We start from the raw sequence: 19484 nt of genomic DNA, 5'->3' as shown, positions 1-19484 counted from the left end.
CCTTGTGCAGCCACCTGGATAGTGTTCAAAGCCAGAAGAAATCACTAGGGTATGCAGAAATTGAACTTGGATCCTCTGACATGGCAACGGCTCTCCGCAAATGTGCATCAGGATGGGTGTAGTCAAGGTTCAGCCAAGGAAGAGCAAATGAATCAAAGAGTGTTCTTGCAACAAATATTTTTGTTGAAACTTGTTATGCCTATACTGTTTTTGGCTGGATCTTGCCTGAGCTTGCTAGCCAACTGGTATTTGGCTTTGAAAAAAATGAGATGAAAGATTTCCTATGAACATGCACACAGAAAGGCAGGAAGTGATGCTGATGACTCAAGAGATGGTGGTGTTCCTTCTTGATTTGGAATTAAAGCACTTCCCTGGAAAGATGTTAACACAGCAGCGCACACCTCAGCCTCTTACATCAGATGATGTGTTAAGCCAGGGCCTCATCTTCTCATGCTTGTTAAAGATGCTTTTTCATAAGACTTACATATATTTTAGTTACAAGGGTGATGTTCTAAATTTCTGTACAAGGCACATACATAGTACTGTTTTAACTGCTACATCAAGAGCTGCTTTTTCATTCCAAGAAAAAAAATGTTGCTTGAGTACATGAAGATGTACAACAACAATATGCATCTTCTTCTTGATCCAAAACCTACTAATTCTTTTCATGAAGAATATCTCTGGTTTGCTTGATAAACGTAGAGTTAATGTTGTTTCCTGCAATGTTTTGGGGTTTTTATGCATAGACACTGAATAGGAAATAAACAGTAAGCTTCTTGAGTTAAGGAGGGGATTTTATACAATATTATTTCAGTGGTGCTGTCCCACTTTTTGCAACTAGTGTGAAAAGAAGCTAAGCTGCTCAGTTTCCCATTCTGTTACTTGTTTCCCTGAAGCTCCTTGGCATCCAGTACTGGTGTGCTGGAAACTCAGCTGTGCAGTGGGTGGCTCTAGTGTGTTCTAAAAGAAACAAACTTGTTTTAATTCAAATTTCTTAATTTTATATGCAAATATTTCATGGTAGACTCAGTAAGAAACCCTTTCTAAAGCAAAACCTATTTATTAAGGGCCCCTTGAAAGTGCATTGTAACACTTTCGCTTAATCAATATCTATGAGGGCTAAGATCATTGAAAGTAAGGTTTACAACACTGTAGAAGCCTTGCAAGGCTGTATTTGCCACTAAAGCAATTGCATAATTGTATAAATGGATTGCATATCAGAATTCTTCAGGGGACTTGCGATGTCTGCTTAGGCTGTGCAGTTACAGGCATTCTTGTCTTTGTCATGTTTGCTTTCCTAATACAGGACTGAGTACAAATAGGAATGAGTATCTCTATGGTAAAGTATTAAAGCATGGTGAGAGGGTTTTATTGTCATCTTACTGAGAAGGGATGTAACAAAAGCATTGAAGAGATCTCTTGGTGAAGCCTTCTCTTACAGAAGTCTGTACCAGAGTCAGAAATTGAATCCACATGTTGTATGATCCAGTCTTACTCAGTAAACTGTTGACTCTCATGTTGCATACTATCTCCTGTCACATACAGTGCCCCAGGAAAGTTCACAAACAAGACCCTGTTCTATTGGGCAAAGACTAACCAGACAGAGAGTGCCTCACTTTAAAATCTATTTCAGGGACTATGAACAGTGTACAGGCCCCTTTTAAAGAAGAAGAAGAAGAAAATATCATTGGGCTTTTTAAATGTTTTCCCAGAGTCTGGTGGAAACTAGTATATGAAAGGGAATCAGTTAGCCTTTTATGATACTTCCAAGAGATTCCTGCTTCCTTTCCTTGTCATGGCCTCTTTGCTGTAACATTGCAGAGAAAGTCATTGGGCAGCATGTAGCCATCCTGACCATAACTGGGTCTTGGCCAGTTGAGCACAGTTGAATGAGGATTGGCACTAGAGAAATCTTTTCCTTTGTGCACTAAATTATTTTTTTTCAGGATTTTTCAGACTTTATCCTCCCTCTTTCCACATCTCTATGTGTCACTAACTGCTTCTCCTCAGCCTCCTGCTTCAAAGCCCTTGCATGTATGTGGTGTCCACTGTGCTGTTTCCATAGTGGTGTACATGTGGGAGGGAGATATGAACTCTGTCGTTTACTGTCATTTGGTTTCTAAGTCCATTTTAAGTGTGCTTGTATGGCAACTTTCACCATTTTAGCACAGAGAGAGGGAGAGAGTTATTTGGCTTTTCCAACATTCACTGGAAGAGATCACAGAAAGGCAAAGTTTTGAGAGTCAAAGCTAAGACTGGTACCTTGTCTTCAGGTGGTGCCAGTGCAGGCTGTCAGGGAAAAAAGGTAATGTCAGAAGTGGAAGGACTTAGAAAATGCTCCAGCTGTAAAATTCTCCAAATGAAAATCTATTTGTTTCTACAAGAAGAAAGTTGCTCTCCAGAGGAGGAATGCAGCTGGTGTTAACCAAGGGAATCTACAAAGAACTGCACCAAAAAAGCAGCAACCCAAGTAAAAAGAAGGCTGTGTGTCAAAGACCTAACTGTATTTTGTTAGGAATGGCTGAAGTAAGCTGTTTTCCTGGCAGTTACTGTTTGGTGGAGCTGAAAGAATGAGCCAGGTATTATGCCATTACTTTGAGATTGAACATTTGGGAGAGATTAAATATATGTGCTCACACACAAAATACATTTGGACCTTAATTCAAGAGTATGGAGTTCAGCAATGAATGCAGAGCCAAAGCAATGAGGAAGGTCAAGAGGGATTCTTGACTCAAGGTGATTTGAGCTGAGCAAGGGGTTATTACTGCATGTAGAATTCTTATACTCCTAGTGAGGACTCTTTTTTCCCAGAGCAAGAGTATAGGTCCCATTTACTCTCAGGCAGGTTGAATATCATGTGGGTTTTGCTCCCTCTCTGATTTGGCTGTGTCTGTAAACAGCTTCTTGTTGCCATTCATAGGAAGATGCAATCCTGATGAAATCCAGCTGTATCTGTCTAGTACTATACTGATAATGCAGTGTCATCTGCTTCCTTCCAAACTAGAACCTCCCTCTTTGTTTTCAGACTTTACCTGCCGCAGTGGCAGATGCTCTAGTAACTACACAGCTCACATTCCAAATCTTCTGGCACCTAACATCTTGGACTTTCCTGTGAGCTATTGGATATTTGGGCCAAATCTTTCAGTCCCATGAGGTCCCACTTAAATCAGTCATTGCATAATGTGAGCACAGCCAGGCTCTCTCTTGTCTTTTCTCTAAACACTGAGAGCAGATCTCTTATGCACCGGTTGAAAATGAACTGTGAATTGGAAGAAAAGCAAATGAATTAAAAATTCCTAATATGTACACGTAATGAAATAGCACCTCACTGCTCCAAGAAAGTACATCCCAACAAAGAACCTGCAGAACAAAAATTTCACTGCACTATTTAAAGTGAAATGATCTTTTGCTTCTTTCCAGTGTAAAATACATGTCTGGGAGATGTACTGTGTGAAGATTTGTTTTCTTTGACAGTATGACTGTACTGCACTAAGAAAAAAATTTCAAGTGGCTTTTCTCCACTTTATTAGCAAGTCAGCCCCTGTATCTCCAAGGATAACAGGAGTGCCTGATACACTGAGCACATGAGCCTTGAAGGATGTGAGGAAAGCTACTATACTGGGATCAATAGCATATATTTTCCTTCTGTAGCACACAAACATTTTACCTGGCATAGACCAGAAATTCCTCATCTGCTTCTTCCTTTTATTTCTCTTTAAAGAACTTCTAAATATTTTTCATGTTTGTGGGGAAGTCCATATTTATATATTTCCTTTGGAAGTCCCATCTCTGTTTGCTTGGGATATCAGAGAGAAATTTACATGTAAGTTTTACATTGATTCTGTTTACATTTACCTGAAATATATACTGCAGTCCAAAAAAATAAGAGTTTTACCATTGACATGTGAGTTACATACAGTGTGCTCCAGACCCTGCTGAGGGGGCCTCAGCTCATTAATAGAATATTTTTATGTGTTTTTAATGCTTGAGGGCCTCTTACAGAAAAATGCTTCCAAAAACAATCTGTGTTTAAATGTTTTGCTCTCCAACATTTTTTTTTTCACAAAGAGAATGAATTGGGGAACATATTCAATTGTTTCTTATTTTAACCAGGAGTGATTTCCATTTGATCTAAATTGCAAAGAAGCATCACCTGACAAATGAAACTATAAGACTGATCTTTTTCAGAAGAGCTGATGTTTTGTTCCTGAGACATATTTTGCATATGTACTGCTAAGGCAGTGCTGAATCAAACATCATTCATCTGTAGGAGCAGCAGAGCTGAAGGTCAAGGAACAGACTCTGCAGGTGTCTTCCCCCAGGGAATTTTTCATACCTGCTGTTTGGTGCAACCTAACCTATTACATAATGAGAATTTGCTCTTCTGATGGTTGTTAATGATCTTCAAGGACTGTATTGTGTTGGCAGGGGTGATTTAGAAGGATTCAGAGTGAATATGAGAGTCAAAAAGCAGCCTTCATCTACTGCCATATGTTGGATGGTGCTGTTTGACTATGAAGGTGTCTGATCCTTCTCCAAAAGATCAGTGATACAACTGCTCTCCAGTACTCATAGATAAATTAACAAAGAATATATATTTTCTCTATCCTTTTGTATCTATTTTAAGTAGATTTGAACCTGATGAAAAATACTGGAGTGATTTCACTCTTCTATTCCAAAACCAAGATAAGTAGAAGCCAGGGAAACACTGCACTGACACAAAGGGAAGAGCATGCCTTTTCAGATAGCTGATACCTCCTGAGACACAGTCTGGAGCAGACCTGGCTTATGATTTGCTCTTCTGTCACTGGAAACAAGAGGAGAGGAGGAAAGATTGTGCTGTTGTAGTTGGCAACAGGACAGCACACCAGCACTTGAAGAACTGACTGCAGTTAGAAAAGAGAAGTACTTAGGATGGTTGCATGGTATCTCTTTTTATCTTCTCAAAAAATCAAAACACACAGTAAGCAAAGTCCAATATTAGCTTGGAATGATTTAGACAGATGAGGGCTCCTGGTAGTAAAAGAAAAACTGCACTCATTGTAGGGACACATTCATTTTAGGGATCTGCCTGAAATCTATGTAGTTTCAGCCAGGACTAATTTGGTCCTTGCCTCTGAGTCAGCTTGTAGAGTCACACAGTCTATCATATATTGAGAAAACTTTTTGCTCTATCAGAGAATCCCTCAGGATCTGTCAGTGAGTAGTTCCAACATCTGCCCTACCTGTTCATGCTTGGAACAAAACACTGCACTACTGACAACTCAGTGCATTCCATAAACAGTATTATTTTCGTCTTGGGTTGGTTTGTTGGGTTTTTTGCTGTTGCTGGTATAATATCATATTGAAACTATCCTTCTGGAGCAGAGAGGCAGTAGTGCTAACCTTCTGGCTCAGAAACCTGCCCCAGTCTTACAATACAGTCTATAAAAGGGTGCAGTACATGGCCTGGGAGGGAACACAAGGCAGTTGTGCTGACATCCTGGACTGTGGAAGCACATATGGGGCAGTTTAAGAGCAGCAGTCAGGTTCCAAAAGGGAAGCCAGGCTTTTATATTTCACACTACAGTCACCTATTGTTTTGTTTCTTGTTTTCCCAAGATATTTAGACATGTCTAGTGGGCAGAAAAGTGAAACACTGGGAGTGCCAGCTCCAGGCAGCCATAACACTCCCAGGCACACTGCAAACTTCCTTCTCACAGCTCTGTTCCTGCTATTTCACAATAAAGCTGTAGCTCCTGCCTGTGCTTTTGGTTCTGAATCTCATAACCAAAGCACCTTCAGTCTGGCCTGCACACATTTGGATAATTTTAGTGTGTAATCCCACAGAGCACTGCTGGATCACCTCAAGTTTAGTCAAGAAAGGTGAGGCTAGGATGTGTTTTAAAATGCAATTGAAAATCTGACTTCATTAAACAGTGTTCTGCAATGATTTTATAATAGCAGATGAAGGCTGACATGATCCTTCATGACTTTCATTTCAGCTGGGATTCTGGACAGAAATCAATACATAAATACATAAATGACTTTTCACAGCTTCAAAAGGATACTGTTAATGAAACCAAAATACTTAGTATTTGTTGGCTGAATAAACTCCAACAATTCTAATTCTCCGGTCTGTTAAGCCATGTGAAAGTATAAAATGGCGTTAGGACAGTCAGCTACCCAGTAAAGAATTCTTCCTGCTTAGGATTTCATTGATGAGAACAGACAGCTGCCCATTCCCTCCCTTGTAGTTGTATGCAAGAAAACAATTTGAAATAAATCTAGGTATGCTTTGTCTTCTGCTGGGTTAATACTTTGGGGTAGTCATATTATGAATGATAGCATGGCACCTCAGGGGAAAATATCTGCAAATAGCTTGTCTTTGTGCACCCTAGCTTCTCCTCTAACCCAATATCAGAGACAGTAGAGAAGCCATTTTTACTGTAGTGAAAACATTTCTGAATTATTTCTGTTATTGCAGAGCTCATGCCAGTTCCACATAGATCCAGAATCTGACATTATGCTATCATAGAAGTCTAGGGACCCTCTTCTTCACTGGTATGATCCACAGGGAGTAATTTGGGCTGAAGCACGGATTGTTTCATAGAATCTGAATACTGTCTGAATTCATGTGCCAAAAATTTCTTTTATAAAACCCGGGGTGACACCTTTTTTCACCTTTCTTTCAGGTTCAGACGACCCAGAGCAGATTGTTTGCATAAAATTAAATGGGTGCACTTAGTTTTTCATGCTAAATCAAGATAATCTAATGGTAAATGGCAAAATCATCTGCCTGACAATGGAGGTGGGAGTTACCTGGTGTTCTAGGGAACACAGAGGAAAAAACTTTTGGTTTGCTTTTTAAAAGAATTCTAGATTGGTATCTTTAGCTTTCTGAATATAACCTACAGTTGGAGGTCCTCTGCAGCCTCACCAAGTCCAGGCCCTTCATTGTGTCTTGCTTCCTCCTATGCAAAACCACTGAGATTTTTATTTTAGAATTTACTGAGATGGTGAAGTGATTCATGCAAACCTCTTGGTGCAACAACAGGTGTTTCTGCTTTCTGCTGCCAGTTGTTATCTCCCCCTCCATGAAGTTGGACTCTTTGGGGCTGGTACTAATCAGCAGCATTAAATAACAGTAAAAAAAATGTTATCTCTGCAAGTATAAAAGTACTGTCCTTTTTTATGCATCTGCACCTTCTGCATATTAGGAAACTCTCTGACTGGTGCTGGTGAAAATTAGCAATGGGTGTAGATGAGCCACTGGTGAAAAGTGGGTTTCCATTCAAGGGCAGACTGGGACAAGCCGTGTTTGGCACTGCTCAGAAACCAGAAGCAAAAGTCTGCAAGGCTGCCACAAAATCCCATCTGGTACCAGCACGTGCTATGGCCTCCCCTAACAAAAGTGGGTTTGCTTCCTGGCCTGCAGACTGTGTCAGCTGTGCCAGAGTAAGGGCACTCCACTCCTGCTTTCTGCCAGTCACTGTCAGTACTAGAAATACATGCTCTGGGAGTTTGTTTCAGGGAACATTCTGCAGTTAGAAGGTGCTGTGTCAATATAAATGGTGATAAAGTTTGTAGCCACAGGCTAAGGCCAGAATTTCAGGTTATATTTCCATCATGCTTACAGCCATTACAGTTACTGCTGCCCTGCCTACTTCTCTACCTGTGCACATATGGCAACATGAGGGGTTTAGATGGTTTTTGTCTAATCAGACTATCCCTAAATCCGTTTGTTTCTTTTATTCACTGCCACAGCCATGAATAAAACTATATAGGGAGTTGTGCTGCATCAAGGCTGGAGAGGTACACCTTGCATGCGTATGTCAATTATGATTTTTAAAAAAGGAATATTGAATAATAAATGTAAAAATATTGACTCAGTGAACTACTCATGTTTCCTCCCTTCTATCATGATGCTAGTTATATGGGTAGATCTCTGTTTTGAAAAATTAGCAATATATCAGTGATAATACACAGGAGATTCATAGACAATGTGTTGACTTCCTAGGACTGCTGGTTCTGGCTTTTATTAAAGCAGTGGGAGGTTTTAGGTATAATGAGTATACCTAATATTATATGAATACTTATTAATAATTGTATTTATTGTTCAATTTTTGGAGAATCATGACCAAAGAAGCAGCCAAGTGCACTTTAACACAAAGCATTATATAATAATTCAAATATTTATAATTAGTAATTTTAAAATGTGTGAGAGTTAATGTTGTGCTCACTTGTTTCTACACTTTTCACATCATTGCTGATTTTATAAAACTCATGGATGAGTGACATTTTTAGCTTCATGAATGCTAGTATCTCTGTCATGAATGTAGGTGGCATGTTGGTGAACTGGAATTGTTTTACCATTACTTTTCTCCAAGTATAGCTCACAGCTCATAGGCAGTGCATGGATAAGCTAATCCTTCGCTGTTTTGTCCAGTTCAGACTTACATACATTAAACAGGAGAGTTTCTTGCCTTTTCCTCTGCAAAGAGTTTATGCTTTTTGAGCTTTTGCTGTGCAGACTGTCTGTGGGAAGTGTCTGCTCACACCTGGGGGAAGTACACAAAGCAAAGTGCCTTTAATTGCTTCTGGAACAGTACAGAGAATTGTTTAGACTAGATTTACTTTTCTGATTTGTGCTTAAAGACAGAGCTGACCTCTGCCAGAACTACAAAGAGCACCCAGCTGAGGCTGTTAACATCTCTTAGGAAACTGTTCAGGAATGAGCCTAGCTCACTGCCCAGTGCTGTAGTGATTACAGTAAATCCTCATCTTCTGCTGACTTCAGCAGGGTGTTTGCAGACAGCAGTTTTGGTTCAAATGGGATCTCAGACCCCAAAGAATGTAAAACATGTATCAAAATCTACTCATTCGTAATAGCAGTTTTCTTTAGCAGCTTTCATTTGTAATATTTCAAACATATGTTTTTTTCTTGAGAACAGAACATGTGTGAGTGCCCTGCTTGAGGGGAGTGTGAGGAAAAGAAAGCTCCATGCCATGTCTGATGAGAGCAGCAGTGCTTTCCTGACTTTTTTCTTAGGCAGTGTGATCTCACCTAGTAGGATAAGTCAGATCCCATCATAGAGCTGTGCTCCACTGTCTGCATTGTCCAGTTAAGTGTCTTGATTTCCCCAATTCCTGTATCAACTGAAGGACTGATAGAATCATTTACATTACTGTTTCTAACATTGTCCTTGCAGACCACATTATGGGCATTGCTACAGTTTCTCTGTAGTTATCTCAGTCCTTACCTCCTTTTATTTGGCATCCTTGTCTCCTTGTTTTGTGAATCTCTTACACTGCACTGTTTCGACTCTGCTTCTGAAGTAGTAAAGGTACTTACTCCCCATCCTTTGTGTTGCTGGATATCTGTGGGTCTAAAAAGAGATACAATGATGGTGTCATCCCTTGTACTCTATCAAAAATTTGTTAATTTCTTCTCAAAATGTCTGCTGCTCTGGTCTGTGCTTCAAAGGTAATATTGGCACTGGCATTGCAGGCAAGACCCAGCTTCTCCTCCCAGCTCACAGATCTCTGCTGTCTTTCACCAAACTTAGGGAATTGCTGCCTGTGCACAGGTAACTCTTGCTGCTCTCTCTTCTGCTCAATACTCTCTCTTGGCCACACATCATCTTTTGGCAGCACTTTGCTTCCTAGAAGCTGAAAGCTAGATTGGGTTGAACACCAGAAAATACTTCAACATTTATGAATATAATAACCTTTTTACTGTTTTGTCAGTAATACTATTTACCTTCATCTTAGTTATCCTTTAAACAGTATCAGTGTGCCTGAGATGTGTGCCTCAGTTTAAACAGGTTATGTTTGTTATTTGAGATTTCCTTTAAAGTGCTGAAGGTGGAGGCTCTGGAATCCTAGCATCTCTGGTCTGAGAAAGTGCCAGGAAACGAGTGACTCTGAAGAGTTAGTGTATGGAATGTTTAAATCAAGTGAAGGATAAAACAAAAACTACATAAGTGATGGAAGGGGAATGTGACTGTTCAGCACCTTGTTTTTATTATAGCAGTAAGGAACTTAGAAAGTGCTACACCATTTTTATTTTGAATGAACTGCAGCAGTGGAGGTTAGCCTTTTACTTGGTGCTTGTTCTGTTCACAAGTAGTTGTAGAGGAGCACACAGTAACCTCTACATGCTTTGCAAAGGGTTCATAATGCATTCAGAACCAAGTACAGTTACACTGTGGAGTACTCTTACGGATGCAGTTACCATATGGAAAAAGTTTCCCATGCCTAACTAAGGAATATATTTAGGCCATTTCAGCCACATAAAGGAAATGAATGTACAGCAGAGGTCAGTGCCCTAAGTGTTCTGTGCCAGAAATTCTTAGAGGTGGTATTTATACTGAAGTATGCATTATCTATAGCATGTTTATAAATATGTCTGCTAACTCCATACAACATTTCTGCTTGTAGAAGCTCTTATAATAACATATACCCCAGGGTTTAATTTATCCTTCTCCCAGCTTCATTGTTCCTTTTTCTTTGTAATTAATTTAATTGTGCAAAACTGCCAACTTTTGTTCTTTTCTCTTGTTCTTTTTTGTTCCGCTCTGCTCCCTCCCCAAATTATTGCAAGTCATTGTGCACTAAATATAGTTCTGCTTTCTGCTTTCCAGATGCTGGGAGCTTGGCTGACATCCTTATAGCATTCCAGACTAATTCTCTCTCTGTCACACTCACAGACAGCTATTCAAAGCAAATTTATTGAGTTCAATGTATCAAGAAAATCCTGATAGTTTTCTTTGTAGAATACCGATTACAGTTTAATAAAATTTACTCATGTTAAATTTTTGCTGGCTTTATAGTCAGTTGCTGTACCCCAAATTCTTTTTTGTGATGGCCCAATATATGGTTCTTGCTGATGTATATATTTCATAAAAGATTTAATCTCTGTACACATCTCAGTGTCCGTTTCAATTATTTAGGTCTGATCTAGCCAGGCAAATTTCATTTCTGGTGCAGCTGTAGTACACTGGAATATCAGGACCAGATTCAGCAATGCTTCGGCCCAAAATGCTGAAGTTCCAAAGCAAAAGTCACTGGAGTGGGAAAGCATATACAAATTAGAGCCACAGCTGCAGAATCAGTTTGGATGTGATTAGAAACTTATTACAGCTATGCAAGTCAACACCAATTTTCAGGAAAATTAACTTTCTGCTCTATTTCTTTTCTGAGCTGGTGCTGGTATGCTCATAAGAGCTTCCCACCAGGCAAGTGACTGTTTTGGTAATGGTAAATAGTTCCTGTATAGGGTATGTAGTACTCCTAGCTTATAAAGCAGTTTGGATTAGCAAAAGACACAGAACAAATCCATAGTTTTCATGAATGAGCACTTAGTAATGTAATAATACTGCATCAGTGCAGTATTTTTTAATTGGAAGGATCCCAATTTCAGGTTCATATTTACACTGAAATTTGCTAGAACCAATGTATTTGGATCCTTTATGTGCTATTGAAATGCAGCTGTGGTACAACATGGCAACTGTTTTGGGCAGGAAGCAAGGAAATTATTGTGTCTAATCAAAATTGCAGTGGGAATTGATTGGCAAAGCATATTTACCCTGAAGATGGGGCTGTACCATACCTTGGGCAATCCTGGTTGGTGCTTTAGCACAGTAATTCAATACAAATGCAAAGAACTATTAGATGTGAGACTTGATAATGCACCAGGGTTAAATTTCTCTGTAATCTTTCATAAACTGCTTCAAATCAGTGTTGGCCATGGCTTATTCTCCCTCCAGACAGCACTCTGTTCCCCCTCAGAATATCGCCTTGGAGAAGACTGAGCCCTGTCCCACCACTAACCCCCTTCCTGCAGCATCTGCTCCTGAGAATTGCAACAGCCTAGCTGTGCAAAGGGCTGGGAAAAACAGAGGGCTCTGGCTCCGTGCCATTGCTTCATTTCCATAGTGCTTACTTAATGTCATAATCATACAAAGCCTACAAAACATCGGCAAAGTTGTGAGGCCAGATAAAATCTGGTTCCTGGGAGCTGTGCAATCCAGTGAATGCTCTATAAGGCCAATGAGAAGCAGCTTCCCTGGAGGCTTCCAGCCCCTGGGATTCCAGAGGAACCATGGTCCCGGCCGGGGCTGCCCCGTGGCAGCATGCACATGAATATTGGTATTAGCCTGTCACTTGCTGTGCACCCACTTCCAAAGAGGCTGCAGCAGTCCCCACCCAGAGTCTCTCACAAGAAAAGGAGCGTGTCATTCAACCCAGAAAATAGCTGCAGTTCAGCGCAGGGTTGGTGGGAAAGGCTCATGCAGGACATGTTACAGAAGCTGTCCTGGCATCCTGCTCTGTGAAGACTGGCTGGGGAAGGGGCGGGAGAGGCTGGCGGCGATGGCTATTCTCAGAGCCTAACAAGGGGCCACATTGTTCCTGGGCCTATCAGTTGGTTTCTGATTCACCCGCAGCCAAAGTGCCACGATCAGATCACAGCTGGCCCAAGGATACGCTTTCCAGTGCATTTAGTGCTTGGAATAGCCCCAGGTTCCAGGAGCACATGGTGAGGAGGAGGGGACAGCTGTGAGACAGAGAAGGGAGCTGATTTTTCCCTTCTCTCAAGATGAGCTTTTCTTTCATAATTTGATTGTGTTAACAGCATTCCAGGTTGTAAAATTAATTTGGAGCCTAGGTAGATCTGGAGGAAGGGCAGACAGAGGGAGAGGTGGGTGGAGGAGGCAGTGCTTGCTTGGCTGTATGCCCCCACTTGCAGTGCCCTCTCTCACTGGTCAGCTGTGCAACTGCTCATGACAGATCACAGATGGATCCCAAGTACTCAGCCTGTGTCATCTTTCTGCTCCAAGCTCTGAGATAGCTTTGTTTGTCTCTATCCTGGAGGTTATGTAGCTGCTACGTCCCAGTGGGCGTATCTGGCAGTAGCTGACCTTCCTTCTATGTGAGCAGTGACTGACTTCATGGCCAGAGAGGGGAATGTCCTGAGTGTGACTGGGGACAGAGCGGGGCTTAAGTTCCAGGAGGACCTTTTCGTTTATCATTGCAGCACGGCGCTTCTGAGTGATCCCTGACTTTTTGTTCCAATTTCCTCTTAAGCTATAACCTCTCCCCCTATCCTAAGCGTCCCTGTGTTTTGTAATTGGTTTTGCTGTTTCACCTAGAAGTGGCTGCAATTCAGGGACGAAGTGGTGCCTGCCTGTTTACAGGTACTTAAAGCAAATCTGTAATCTCCTTGTCATCCCTCAAGTCCTTCACTTCCCAGCAGGAATTTTCATCTCTTCTTCCTGATCTTCCCAGGCCAACCTGAGAAAGGCAGATAAATGCAAGTGGCATGTGCTGTCATCTCTGCTCCACTGCAGAATGTCAATAATAAACTACACCTTGTCAGGGAAATCTGCAATTCTTTACCTATATTCTATAATTTGTAGCCCTATAAAGTACATTAATGCTTGAGAAAGTTGATCTGTTAATCAACAAATGTAATAAGCCAACGTTTTCTCTCCTTCCCCTTACAGGGCCCCAATTCTATAAGGAGTCATAGAAATTAAACATTGAAAAAGACCTGCAGTGTAATTGAGTCCATCTCCTAGTAGCGTGGGGGTGTTCTCTACTGCAGATTTTTATTATTATGGCAGTTTGGTTTTAAATGACCTCTGCAGCATGATTTATGCATTTTCTGGAAATATTATGCTTAGCCTAACACATCCTAACATTCTGAAGGTTTTCCTGATGCATTTATCTAAATGGTTACTCTAAAAGTTAATCCAGTTTATTTCGGTTAAACCTTTCCTCTTCTGCAGCATAGTTCATTCTACTGAAAAAACAATTCCCTTTTCCTTTAAAGGGGCTAGTGGGACAGCAAGTCTGCTATTTGGCCTGGCTGCAGTCAGAGCTCATTTTTCAACTCCACCCTTCCTCTTCTCTGAGAAGGAGGGGCAGTCTTCATATTTTCCCTTAAAGCTGAGCTATGAAAAATAACTGCTTGCCAAAATCTTTCACCTTGGCCGTATACCCTCACAGATGTTTTCTACAGCATAAACAAAGCAGCAAAGAATGTCGGGGCATGAGGGAGTCACGGTAGTTGGGATGGGAGAGATCAGGCTGGAGAGTTATAGCTCCAGCCACTTGGCTGGAGTTTGCCTTTCAGAAATGCACAAGAGCTGCTCCCACTGCTCAAGGAGCAGAGCCAGCTGTAAAATCATCCACAGCTTGATATAACATGAGCATTCAGCCATGCAGTCTAAGCGTATGTAATGCACACGTCACCTTAGCATGTGTGCAAATTAAGAATAGTGATAAATCTGGCTGGTAAGACCAAGTTCTCAGCTGTTCCTCAGCCATCTCACTCTTCAGACAGAGATGGTACCAGCCACTGAAATTGGAAGAATAGGAAAAATTGTGGGAAGAATTGTGTTGTCCATTATGCCAAATGAATGGCAAAATCCGGCTTCACACCCCAGGGCTTAAATTGTGCTGTTAGTAGTGTCCAGAACTTCAGAGTTTTATCACTGGCTTCTCCAGTTACAAGTGGAACTATGCCAAATGAAACGGCATATAGGTCTTGAGTACCACAACATTATCATGTAAGAGAATTTGCTGAAGTAAGTGAAACATTCTGAATTTTGTCAGGGCACAATCCCACTTTGTCTATTCTGCCGTATTTTTGACCAATTAAAATGTTCAGATGACGGTTTATTAGGTTCCTGCTGCAGATTTTGAAGGGAATCAATTTGGACAAAATAAAGGCAAAATTTGTTAGGACTGACAACTGACATGAAAACAAGCAGATAGTCTTCCTAAGAGAAGGATTTCTAACTGATTGAATGCAATGCACAGCCATAAGTCCTGTAAGGTCCTGATGAGATTCTGACAGCAGGAAGTGGTGACAGTAATGTGGCTGTTCACCTAACCCTCGCTGTTGACTCAAAATGCTACTTAGAGCCATTGGAAAGTTTTCCTACAGTAAATAGCAGGCTTGAAAGGAAATTCATAATGACCAGTGTAAACCACCTGGTGCAGATGAAAGGCGTCAGGAATCTGGGCAATACTTAAGCTGTTGAAGACTTGGGAGGGAACCTCAAAACCTCTCCTGTTGTTACATATTAATCACAAAGAACATATTGGTTGTGTTTGAGTATATCCTAGAGGATCAGTTTGTCAGCCCTTCTGCATATTCTGGTGGGTTGAGAGGCACCAAAACAAAGGAGACCATGGTTGGAAAGATTTGCATATTAAGGAAAAGAATGTGGAATGTATGTGTTATGTGTAGTAAGACTGTGGAACTAATGGCTTATGACAGGGATACAACTATGGAATTAATGTGATTTGGCAGGCAGGCATTAATATGGAATGGACAATTTTGGAGGAAGCAGAACAGGGATGCAAAAGAGTGTAACTGAAGCTAGTCCCTTGCATAGGAGCTGTATGGAGAGAAGGTTTCTTCCACACATATATATGCAAGAGTGAACAAAGTTTATCACTGTGTCATTATTAGGAAATAGATAAAGATCTTTATTTGTATTTGTAGGGTGTGAGAAGTTTTTACTCTCTATTGACTTGGCATGAAGAGGCCTTTTGAGCATACATCCTGCTGTTTTGTGTGGCTATGATTTAACTGCCGTCATAGTTTCATTGTTGAGATCTCCTATATCTATTTAGGTTTTTCTATGGAGAAAATTAAGGTTAACATATTTATGACAATCTACTGTATTGGAGATAAATATAATTATTGTGCATAGCAGATCCCAGGATCTACTGCTCTAAATACTCTCAAGCATCCTGCCAGCTTAAGGGGTGATGAAGTTGGTTCATGTTTCATGGAGGTCCCAGAACTCACTGGTAGTCCCTGTGTTAGGGTTGTATCAGCCATAGTTCCTGCAAAACAGTCCTTGCAAAAAACATCACAGCATTTTTCAAAATTATCTCATTCTTTAAATATTTTTCTGTGCCTGTATAAGGTCTCATGTTAAGATTCAGAGTCTTTTTCAGCTGCTCAGTATTTGTTCAAGCTAATATACAAGAGAAAATAATCTCTGAAATGTTATTAGTAGTCGCTTGGAAGTCCACAGCAGTACATGTCACACTGACATAAACTGTGGTTAGGGCATTTTTCTAAAGAAAAGAATTTCTTTAGCACTTTGGTAGCTCCAGGTGATATGCTGTGATTCTTAGATCAAGCTCGGTTTGTTCACTGTGAGTTCAGCTGTTCTCCTGGCAGTTTTTAGAGAACATAATTTGTTCAAAGACATCTCAGCTTTTGTTTGCTAATGGAGAAGTTCTCGCCTGGGGCCAGTATACTCTTGGCTCTCCCTGTGTCCAACTAGTACATGCACTTCTTGGGTTCCATCATCTCTGTGCTAAAAGCAGGGAATGTACAGTCATGAGAGGGATTAAAGGGATGGCAGAGATAAGGATAATGTAGCAGTGGGAAAGCTGGTTCTGAACTGGGGGGAAGAAATGTGTGTGCCAGGAGCAAAGCAGCAAAGAGCTATGGATGAATGAAGTGTGGCAGAACTGTGCAAATGGTGTTTGTGGAAAGGATTTTGCCTGTTCTGTGCATATATCTACTATGTCTGCTAGCCTGTATATAAATGTCCCCACTGAATTATCAGCTTTTCCATGACTCCAGCATGTTCCTGCAGCCAGTCCAGTCTGGGATCTGTCTCCCTGTGTAGTGGAAGAGTGCAGATTCTTCTGGTCTCTTTAATGTGGGAAGCAGCTAAATACAATTGAGTTGAAAGCAGGAAACAAAACATTGAGGTATATGCCAGGCTGTAACTCAGCCATAAGCCTACCTTCTTTGAGCAACACCTCAGCATGCCAGTGAACAAACACTAACACAATTGCTCTCTCACCACTGCTACAAAAGAGTGGCACAAGAACACTGCAGGAGACTAACACCTTTTCTTGGCTGAAGCCTTGGTTGCAAAAGGAAATTGAGCAGCATCACCATTCCATAATTACTGCCACCTCATAAGCAGTATTTCACAATGTCTTTGCCATTCAGTCCCTGTTCAAAATGAGATTTTACATGTAGGTGTGGGAGGCCTCCACTCAGACACTTAGCTTGCTCCACATAAACCATTCCAACCATTCCAGTTTGGTAGATGTTACCAGCCATGGGCTCTCACCCTACAAGGTCCCTTCAAAACATGATTTGTCAGCTCAGCTCTGGGATCCAAGAGACATAGCATAAAATAAATGTAGGTTAAGGAGGGACCTCTGGAGGACTCTATTCCAACATGCTGATAAAAACTGAACAGTTGCCGGCACTTAGCAGGTCAGCTGTGATTTTGTCTAGCCAAGTAATGAAACCATGCAAGTTCAGGGATTGCACAACTTCTCTTGAGTAACCCATTCCAGCACTGTACTGCTCACCTAGTGAAAAGGTTTGTTCTAATGCTCAATGTGAACTCAATAGTAGGTCCTCCATGCTTATAATGACATATCTGAAAGATCCACAGGTGGAATAAGACATACCTGATCCTCTGAAGTTCACATCCATCTCTCACCACCACAGCTCTGCCATGTTGCTCCTGTTGCTGCTTTCACCGGTCATTACAGCTACCTGTCACTTAGCAAACAGGCACAGGCAACTCAAAACTGGACCTGAAAGCTGTTGAGCACTATTCAGGTAGAAGGTTTTGCACTTGGACATTTTTTGTATCTACTGATGGCAGAATTACATTATTGAAAAGACTTACTACAGAACCAAGGATGACCTGTATAACACTGACCACAGACTCTTCTCTGGTCACTCTGCCTTAAACATAATGCCTTATACTGACCTAGGGAATTCCCACAAAGCTGTGATTTGAAGATGTTAAGAAATAGAGAATATGAGAGTACTTTGGCATTGCACTACTTTAACTTGGCAGCAGCCTTTTTGAAGAGCCAGATACAAGGTTTGGATGGAACAGTACTGATATTGCTTGTAGCTGCTGTGAACCTTAGTTTGTAATTTTATGGCTTTGGGAGAAAGGTGCTAAATGTCAGCCGCTCCTCAGAGTGTAGAATGGCACAAAGCAGCCCTGCATAGCCCTAGGTTATGTCTACTACTAAAGGTTTGCAGCATCTAATACAAAACCCAGCAGTGAGTCTTTTTCATTCCTCTGATTGCATGTGCAGACATTTGAGTCACTCCTGCGCTGTCTTTATGTGTGCAGAAAGCTTTGCTGGAATCTCAAAATTATTTCCCTTGCAGCTCTAGTTTCTTACTAGAAAGAAAGATCACCTTGAGAGCTGATTAAAGCAACTGAAAGTGGTTTTGCCTTCTGTCACCTGTCCCACTCCACTGTTAGACAGCATAAACTGTCACCAGTTTTTGACTAGTAAATCCATTGCTTCTTTACTAAATAGAGTCCTCACTTTCATTTTTTGTACCAGAAAGTTTTCCCTTTCTGTAGTCTTAGAAATAAAATCACTTTCCTTTCACATCCAAAACTTATTTTGGAAGAGACAACTTTAAAATTGTTCTCAAGATGATCCCTGGTTGAATCATCAGCACGGCTTCCTGCTTCACCCTCCACTCTCCCTGGAGTTCTCTCAGTCACATACCTGACCTGAGCCTAATTATTTTGTGAGAGCTAGAAAGTTTGCCGCCCGCGGTGTGGCTGTGGGCCAGACAGGCAGAGTTCTCTGTGCCTGGTACTGTAATTGTTGTGAAATCTTGCTTGATGGACAGAAGGTTATTCTGTTGTTTGGGATTTTTTTTTTTCCCCAACAAATGTCCTAGAAATATGCAAGAGCACATTTAGGAGCTCAAGGATTTTACTCTTTACAGGCCGCGGTACCAGAAAGATCTTATGTCCTTAACATTGCTGGATCAAAAGCAAAGTAGATCAAGAGCATTTTCATTTTGAAGAATATTTTTTAAAAACTTTACCCATTTTGTCCTGCTTTTACAAGATTCCGTATTATTTTGTGAGGTCTGTTTGTGACTCTTGTCACACAGCAGAATCTTTATTAGGTCCTCAGGAATAGTTTTTATGTTTCTAGAGCAATAGGACTTACTACTGCACTTCTTTTTACCAAAATAAGGGGTTCATTTTGCAACATGAGCTCTTATAATCAGTCCTTGTGAATAGTCCTGTTGACTTCTTCAAGGCTGCTTGAGTCTGTAAGGATTTTTGAGAACTGCTCCTTGTAGAGCCCTAGAACTCGTGTGGTAGAGAAGAACCCTTCTGCCATCACAGGAGGCATGGAACGGGCTACCAGTCTTTCCCGTGCCACTGCACAGCAGAGGAACAAAGTGCAGCCTGGTGGTGTGGGCCACTTCATTGGTATCTTGCTTAACTGTGTCTGTTTCCTCCCCACTACTAATGGTCATGTGGATTTTTCCAAAGTACACACTACTCAACACTAAATGTGTTCCTTGTTCGCGTGGTTATTGGGGTGCTGTAATCTTCTCTCCCTCCTGAATCATCAGTTTCAATATCATTCTTCATTTTTGTTGGGGCAGTGCAGCACTTGGAAAATGAGAGCCTAGAAAGCATGTAAGAGCCAGGCATTAC

At 41.1% G+C, this 19484-nt stretch overlaps 1 protein-coding gene and 1 long non-coding RNA gene across 3 annotated transcripts in view; one reads left to right on the top strand and one right to left on the bottom strand.

The window, feature by feature from the left end:
* RAD51B (RAD51 paralog B) overlaps positions 1-19484 on the top strand; it is a 366995-nt gene that overhangs the window by 310168 nt on the left and 37343 nt on the right. The gene's annotated exons all lie outside the window — the stretch shown is intronic.
* LOC117244534 overlaps positions 1-19484 on the bottom strand; it is a 92066-nt gene that overhangs the window by 66183 nt on the left and 6399 nt on the right. Inside the window, exon 2 of the long non-coding RNA XR_004497840.1 lies at positions 9243-9368. This is a non-coding gene — a long non-coding RNA (uncharacterized LOC117244534). The remainder of the gene's footprint in view (positions 1-9242; positions 9369-19484) is intronic.

Source organism: Parus major, chromosome 5, assembly GCF_001522545.3.
Source record: "Parus major isolate Abel chromosome 5, Parus_major1.1, whole genome shotgun sequence".
NCBI classification, from domain to species: domain Eukaryota; kingdom Metazoa; phylum Chordata; class Aves; order Passeriformes; family Paridae; genus Parus; species Parus major.
The sequence above is the reverse complement of the archived record's forward strand: the minus strand, read 5'-3'. Positions and strand labels throughout refer to the sequence as shown.